This window comes from Saccopteryx bilineata, chromosome 2 (genome assembly GCF_036850765.1).
Source record: "Saccopteryx bilineata isolate mSacBil1 chromosome 2, mSacBil1_pri_phased_curated, whole genome shotgun sequence".
Lineage (NCBI taxonomy): Eukaryota > Metazoa > Chordata > Mammalia > Chiroptera > Emballonuridae > Saccopteryx > Saccopteryx bilineata.
The window spans coordinates 267,127,963-267,136,507 of NC_089491.1; positions in this window are offsets into that span (position 1 = coordinate 267,127,963).

Genomic DNA, 8,545 nt, shown 5'->3' on the forward strand with positions numbered 1-8,545 from the left:
CATATTTGATATATCAGACAAATCCACTAACATTGGCTGCATCATCCATGTTGGGAAATCAATTTGTTTTAAATCAGAAAATCTTTCTTTTAAATCAGCCGATAGAATATTCAAATGATTAACAATAACAAGTAAAGCGGTATCAGTTACTTCACATTTTTGGAGCCAATGAAACTATTTAAAGTTTTTGTTGTTAATATGTTTCTGACATAACTCAATATTGGTAATAAAACCAAATACCTTTGCTTTTGCATCGACAAGAGTTTTATTTGTTCCTTGAAGTTGCTTATTTAATATATTTAGTTTTTCAAAGATATTGGCTAAATAACTCACAAATGCTTTACCATCTATTGTTAACAGATACTTCATTTCAGGTTTGTCGCTTAAAAAATCACTAAGAGTATCAAAAAGTTCCATAAATCTTTTCAAACAGTTTCCTTTAGATAGCCATCTGACTTCAGTATGAAGTAAAAGTCTCCCATGGTCTTCATTTTGTTCTTCACAAAATAGCTTGAAAAGACGCTCACATTTGGCACTAGCTTTAATAGCATTAACATACTTTATTACTGTATGTAATACTTCATTCAGAACAGGTGAGATGTTTTTAGCTACCAAGTTTTCCCTGTGAATAACACAATGCACAAGAATCATTTCTGGACTCGCATCTTTCATCAATTTTAAGCAGCCATTTTTCTTGCCCATCATATTGGGAGCACCATCTGCAGCACAAGATGTTATATTTTTCATTGGTATATCATTGACATCTAAGTAGTTTTTTAGCTTATTAGATATATCTTTGGAGGTAGTGGTGCTTTCTAATCTTTTACAGAACAACATTTCTTCAGCAAAATGTCCTTTATCAATATATCTTACGTAAGTTATCAATACTGCCTCACTGTCTCTCAAAGTTGATTCATCCATTTGCAAGGAGAATTTTCTTGTTTTCAGCTTTTCAATAAGTTGTTTTTCAATATCCTCACTCATTTCATCTATTTTTCTGCTAACAGAATTGCTACTGAGTGGCTTAGCTTTTACATCTTTGTCATCTTTTTCAAGAACCATTTTAAGAAATGCTGATATTGACGGTTTTATTAAATTCTCTCCTATAGTGTGATTTTCTCCAGTTTTAGTGATGAATAAAGAAATTTGATAACTAGCCTCAAGAACACGATTATTAGTTGAAGTATGAGCAGTAAATAGAGACTTTAATGTTGTTCTTTTTTCAAAATTTTTCTTTAAAGTTTTAAAGTAACTCAAATCTGAATTAATATGAGCACTGTTTCGCCTTCAAATGCGCCTCAAGACGACCTCGTTTCATTGATTCGTTGGTCAAGCATTGCTGGCATAAAAGACAAAAAGGAATCCGCTCATCGTGAACAGCGGGTATGAACCCAAATTTTAAATATTCCTCCGAATATTGATGAGTTTTTTTCTTGCTTGCACCACTCATTTTACTATGGGCTATAATAAAAATAAGATCAATTAAAAACTAATATTAAAATATGTGTTAAAATATATTCAATGTGACATAGAGTAAACGTATACTAAAAATTCATATTTATTTAAATGTATATAACACATTTACTACACTACCACCGCAAATCGAAAGGTATCTATATTTTTTCCACTTGACAAAATTTTCTGGAAAGTTATGCTTCTAAAATTAAAATTGTCATGCATGCACTATTATAGCCACAATAATATTTATAAAATATTATTGCTTTCTAGCCCCAATGCAAGAAGTACTTAATAAAGAGTTTAATATTGATAAAAATAAAATCAAATAATTACCAATTATATCTATGCAATATATATATGTATATTGATTAAATCAACGAGCTTTTACAACAGTTTTGACTGACACTTATTTCAAATTAACACCAACTGAATGATGTGAAACACTACAGAAGTTGTGATGGGCCAATTAGGTGAGAATAACTGCGTTGTTTAGCGAGTTTTTAAAACGTCCGGGGTTGCCCACGGCAGACGGCACGCTCCGCGGTGAACCCAGGACGAAGTTTACTTGAGGACGCCAATCACCCAGTTGATATTTTGGTCTCGTCAAATGAAATTATACTTAATAATTATTTACCGCAATTATTTAAGAATTGCATTTTTTTGTTAAATTTGGCACCCATATCTAGCATTGCATTTAAATGGCCTGGGGTGAAAGAGTTAAAGTCCTGTCGAGTCCATTTTCAAATTGCCCCCCTTAACTATTGAATTGCCCCCCTGTGGGGTGTGGGCCCCATGTTGGGAAACACTGCTGTAGCTGATGGGTCCCCCTGGCTTCCTTCTGGCTTTTTGGGAAAGGGATTAGGATGTTAAATTCTGGGAGAGGCAACACCTGCAGGCAGAGATTAGATTAATTCCCCATTTCTGGCCAAATGGATGTGGAGCTGCCTGATGGCTAGAGTTTGAGTTTTTCTGAGATGGTGTGCTTAATAGGGAGTGGTCAGATTGTTTGTTTATTCATTCGCTCATTCCCTCATTCATTCACTTTATTCCTTACCACCCACTGTGTGCCAAGCCCTGAAGACTCTACAAACAAGAAAGATGATACCAGTGATGTCTGACCACAATGTGTGTTTCCCTTGTTCCAAGGACAAATGACATTTTCTTTTAGATGAAAGGAGGGGAGCTAGTGAGACAGACTCCTGCATGCACCCCAATTGGGATCCACCCAACAACCTTGTCTTGGGCTGATGCTTGAGTACTAAGCTATTTTTAGTGCCTGAGGCTGAGGTTCAGACCAGTGGAGCTGTCTTTAGCACCCAGGGCCACACTCAAACCCATTGAGCCACTGGCTGTGTGAGGGAAGAAGGAAAGAACAGGGAGTGGGATGGGGGGTAGAAGCAGATGATTGCTTCTGTGTGCCCTGACTGGGAATTGAACCTGGGACTTCCATATGTTGGGCTGATACTCTATCCACTGAGCCACCAGCCAGAGCCTAAATGACATTTTAAAAAAACAACAGAAAAGTATTGGCTTTTAAGGATATAGATATGAAATACTCAAATGCCTCCCACCATTTGACATTTAGTCACAGAAACAATATTTTCAATTCCTTCCTATGTTAAAATAACACATTAACTGAGAAATGTTACTTCCTTTCCCAGGCCACCCATCTACAAATAACTGTTTTCTTGAAACCCTTCCTGATGCATCTTAGCCACCTGTATCTTTCTCATCACTGGGGATACTTCTTCAGGCGTCACCCAGTGGGCTCAGAGCAGATCGCTGGTCATTTCCGGCTGTGTTGTTGGTGACCCAGCCCTTTAACGAATGGTGACATTACATCATCGCAGGACTTTTTATTCCAAGTGATGTGTACCCACCCATTCATTTACTTTCCATTATAATAGATTATTGTTTCTTTTCATTTGTCCTCTAGATTTATCTTTTCGGCGTCTGATTTACAAAAACTCATTACTAGTTTCTAACACTGGTGATTGAGAGATCTTTTTAAATCTGAGTCGATTTTGTATATATTCAGATTCATTATGGGTTACACAGCAGCCCCCTTTTGGTTTGCCAACCACTCCTTCAGACAAGGGTTTATTAAGAGCAGTCAAATTTATAAAGGTCTTATAATGACTTAGAAAATACGTAGGAAAAATGGATGAAGCCCACAGATTATAAAGATTTTTAAATGATTTCATCCAGTGACTTGTGAGTTTCTATAACACTAATTTCGGTCATTTCAGACTAATATGTTCTTCAGAATTAGGTCACTGAGGGTGTACCACACTCTACATATTCTATGTGTAACATAAGAAACTTTTTAAGGCCTAGAGGGTGCAAACCGCATCCTCCAGGCCAACTGCCTCCTGACCCCTCTCCCTGTTTTTATAAATAAAGTTTAATGGAACATGGCCCCCGTGCATTTTTAAACATGCTTTCTAATGGATTGCTTTCATACGGGAAGAGTTGAGTAGTTGTGACAGAGACTGTATGACCCACAAACCCTAAAATACTTTCTGGGCCTTTACATAAAATGCTTGCTGGTCCTTAAACATGACTATTAGGCAACTTCTTCCTTTATAATCAGGTAGATATTGGGCATGCAGAGAAAGTCATAGAAGCCCTTAACAGAATGACTGGGCAGACGGATTATAATATACACATTGCTTTCGCACTAGAAATAGCAACATAAACTCGACAACGACAATATAATAATGATGACAGGGCTGTTTTGTTCATATTACTAGAATGAATCTTGTGTGGAAGGTAGTATTTGAAAGGGCTTTACATGGACCTTGAAAGGCAGGACTAGGCCTCATGTTTCTCCTCCCCAGTTTCCGATTCAGCATTCTTGGTCAAATGTTGAAAGAAGGGGCAGAGAAATCCGGGGGCAGGAATACTGAAGACCAGAGATAATAATAGCCTGGGTGTCAGTTACTGCCTTCATGGCTTTCTGTCCATTATTTTCAAGCCTTTCAACCATTCTGTGCCTATGCATTTTGACTTTCTTTTTACATATGAGGAAACGGAAGCTCAGAGAAGTTGAGTGACTTGCCTAGGGTCACACAGCCAGCCAGTGGCACAACAAGGATTTGAACTGAGGTTGTCCAACTTGACAGCTCCTTCTCTTTTGGAAATGGGAACTCCACCTGAGCCCAGTCCTCAGTGGAAAGATTGAGTGTCTCTGTCAGCTGGGAAACGGTGAGAATTACGAAAGCTGCCTGAGGCCAGCCGGGCTTTCTCCCTCCCTCCCTTCCTCCCAGGAGTAGGAGGCTGAGCGCGGGGTGACTGGCGGTGCTAAGGGGAGGCCTCCACCAGCTGACAGGGTTAAAATGAGTTCTGTGACCCTCTGGCAGTTAAGAGTAAAAACCCTTCGACCTAGTGATTACAACAGGAACTGCTTACACAGGACCCAAAAGAAATACACAGGAAGACAAAGTTATACGTATGTGATGTCCATGAAGCCTGGTGTGTCAGAGCAACGACTGGACACAGCCAAAGTGGCCAGTAAGATGGGACAGGGATCCAACCTCTCTCGCACATCATTTCTGCAGAAGACAGGGGTTAAGCATGTGAGCACCTGAGTGTGAGTTCAAATCCTGTCGTCACCACTTTCAAACAGATGAAGGGATCTAAAAGGAGAGACAGGGAAAGAACATTGATTGTATATTGATCAAAGCTGTGTGGCCTGTTTCCGTTTTTCACATTGTCCTCTGAACGAACCAAGGAGGCATTAGTGTCTGTATTTAACAAACAGAACAGATTAAGTTCAGAGAGGCGCAGTGACTGCCTATGGTCACACAGCACTTTCGCAGCAGAGCCGGGACGGAAGCCATGTCCCATGTGCTGAACCACCAGGCCCTTCTGCCTCTCCTGCGGCTTGGATTTCCTTGTTCCTGCAGGATGAGCTGAGGCCTCAGGATCACGCTCTGCTCTTGGCTGTGTTGGGGCTGAGAGGAGCCAGAGAAAATAGAGTCTCTTTGTTCTGTCTCAAAGGCAAATAACGTGGCGTTCCCAAATCCGGGCCAATAAAGGCAAATTTGTTATGGCCACTTCAAAGGAGGTGCAGCGGTTTGTTTGGGTGGGGGGCGGCCATGGGCATGAAGCTCTAGGATGCCCCAGAAGAAGCCTGATCCCTGTTCTACGGTGGACTCACACTGTTTTTGAAAGGCCAACACGCATCGGGAGGAAACAAGTTGGAGAGCATTACAAATTCATTACGGAAACTAACAGCTTCCATTTGTGTGTGCGGCCGAGGGCTTGGTGGCCAAGCAAAGTACATAATTCCTCTTTGCATAACTCTGCCCTCTGGAAGCCAAGCCCTGGGCAGGCCACGCTGTGTGGGAACAGAGAGGCAAATTGCTTAAGACGACAAACCGTGTGTGGGGAGGTGGCGGCAGTATCGGTGGTGGGGTCATGGCCCGCCCGACCTGGAAGGAAGTGTGTCTTACCTGGAAGCCTGGAGCTCGACATCGTCCCCTCTTGTTACTAGGCTGGGGCCCCAGACATCCCTGTTCACTGAGCAACCAGCCTCTGCAACCCGGTGATCGGCTGTTCCAACTTGAACAAATGACTATGCCAGTCGGATCCCTGTTTGGGCCAATCAGAATTGGGAAAATGAGACACTGGGTTGGGGGAGCTGTGAGGACTGAGTTGAAAGACCAGGAAGTGGATGCTGGATCAGGCTGGCCAGGTCAGGTCACTTACAACTGACATTAGGAAGCAGCTGAACTCAGAATAGGAGGGAAAGTGGCCGGGACACAGAGGGAAGTGGAGAGACCTTGGGAGGTTAGGGAGAGAACAGAAGAGAAGGCACCTGATCGAGCCCTGGTACCACTTTCCAAAAAGTTTCTTTTCCTAAAGGTCACGAGAGTAAACCAAATGGAATTTTATAAAAATGGTGGCCATCTCTTTTCAGCACAGGAACGTCAGCCCCATGCCCATAGGGGCCAGGAAAATACTACACATGCCAGAGACAGACTGGGCATAGAGAAAACGGGGTGATGGAGCCTGGGAGAGGGAGACCACATGCCCCGGGTTAGGGGACACCCTGACTGAGTTCCAGCCAGTCCTCATCACGGAGGACGTGGGCTCCGATGCTTGAAATCCAGATGTGATGTCAACCCTCTCATATTTAAATATTGATACATAGTTCAAAAATACGGGGACAGCCAAATAAGCACACTGGCAGGTTTGCTGTGCCCTAGGGCTCCCTCTTTTGCACTCGTTGGTATAGATTCTAGAATCTTCTTTACAGCCGAGTGGAATTCAGCATAAGGTGGATGTGTGTCTGTGTGCTACCCACAGGCATTTGGTTACGGAGGAAGCAAACGGCACTGGTTATAAAACATTTCCCCCCACTGTACAAAGTCTGAAACTGGTCTTATTATGATTTTTTCCATTGAATTGTATTTAATTCAGGACTCTGTGGTTTAGAAATGTTACCCACACATGGTGAACAGAACCCTTATAGAGTTAAACAAACAAAAGAGTTGAACCAAGTGTCTTGTGACTTACTCAGAGACAGAAAGCCCGGCCTGGAGTCTCGTATTTGATGTATTGGTCTGTAACGTAGCCTGTTGTGAATGGTCCTTTTTTTTTTTTTTTTATTAACATATTTTGCTTATTACTACTTTATTTTTTCCCCTGACAATTTATGAGCATACCAACATGTGCCTGAAAGCATCACAGTTCATTTCTTTCCAAATGCTTTACTTTTTAGTGATTTTTTTCTCATAACTTCCCTTTTTCCGGATCCAATCTAATTAGGTTGAGCTTTATTTCCTTGATTCGGCTGTCTTTTGTCCCTTAGAGACTAAAAATTTCATATTGTAGTCTATTTGCTTACCAGGATGCCTGGCTGATGAGGCGAAACCATCAGTAATATATGTGAAGGCAATCTGCATTTTTTAAAAAAACCAAAATGATTTAGTAATTGGAGTGTATGTTTATCTGATGTCTTCCTTCTGAGGGCAGTTGTTGGCTGAGAGTTTGGAGACTGGTTTCGGGCCTTGGGTTTTGAACTTGGTTGTCGATGCAACTTATTTAAGTCTTTCTGTCTCGTTTTTGCTAAGTGTAAATGAGGACTGTAATGCCCCTCGGGTTAGTGTGAAACGGAATAAATGAAGAGACGTTAAAGCTCAGTGGAAATGTCAGATTTGAGTTCAGTATTATTATAACAGTGTAATTGGAAAATGTAGCTTCTTGAAACTTAGGACGTAGTCATTGTCTGCTTGATATGGAATCACCTGCTGGGTGCAAGGGGAAATCTCAGCTCAGCATGGAGAGGGGAAACCTTTCTTTGGCCTTCATTCATTAAGGAAATATTGTACCCATCTCTGTGGATAGTCCTTTTGTATGTACAGGGGATTCAAAGTGAATTACGGCAGCCATGGTGCCTGCCCTCGTGTTGCTTAGTGTCTGTCTGGTGTGATTAGTACTGTAATGAGGGAAATCTGAGAAGGCTGCCTGGAGGAGGTGTCATCTCACCCGAGACCTGAGAATGAATTGGAATTAGGTGAGTAAGCTGGCATTGGAAGGGATGAGCGAGAGGAGCAATCTAGAAGTCAGGAGTAGCATGTGCAGGAGCTCAGAAATGAGAAAGTCTGTAAATTTATTGGTCATCCACTACTGAATAATAGCTCAAAACGATAGGCATTTATTACGTCTGTGTCTCTGGGTTGAGAATCTAGTGTGGCTTTGCCTGAGGTCCTCACTGACTGTGGCTGGAGATATCAGTTTCTGGCCATCGAGCCTCTCCATACAACTAATCTCTTTGCAGCTGAATCTTGGCAATGACATCCCATCACTTTTACCATATTCTGTTCATCAGAAGAGAGTCACTGTGGCCAGCTCAGTGTTAGGGGGAGAGGATTACACATGTGCACGGATATGAGGGGAGGGATCACTGGGGCCACTTCCGAGGCTGCCTGTCAGAGGCGTATTCAAGGGCCGAGATCCCCATCGACGTGGAGTATTTCATGTGAAAGGAGGAGCAGTGTAAGATAAGACTGGAGAGCTCAGTGGGTGCCACGTCATGCAGCTCACAGGCCCTTTTAAGAAATTGGAGTTTTATCCAACG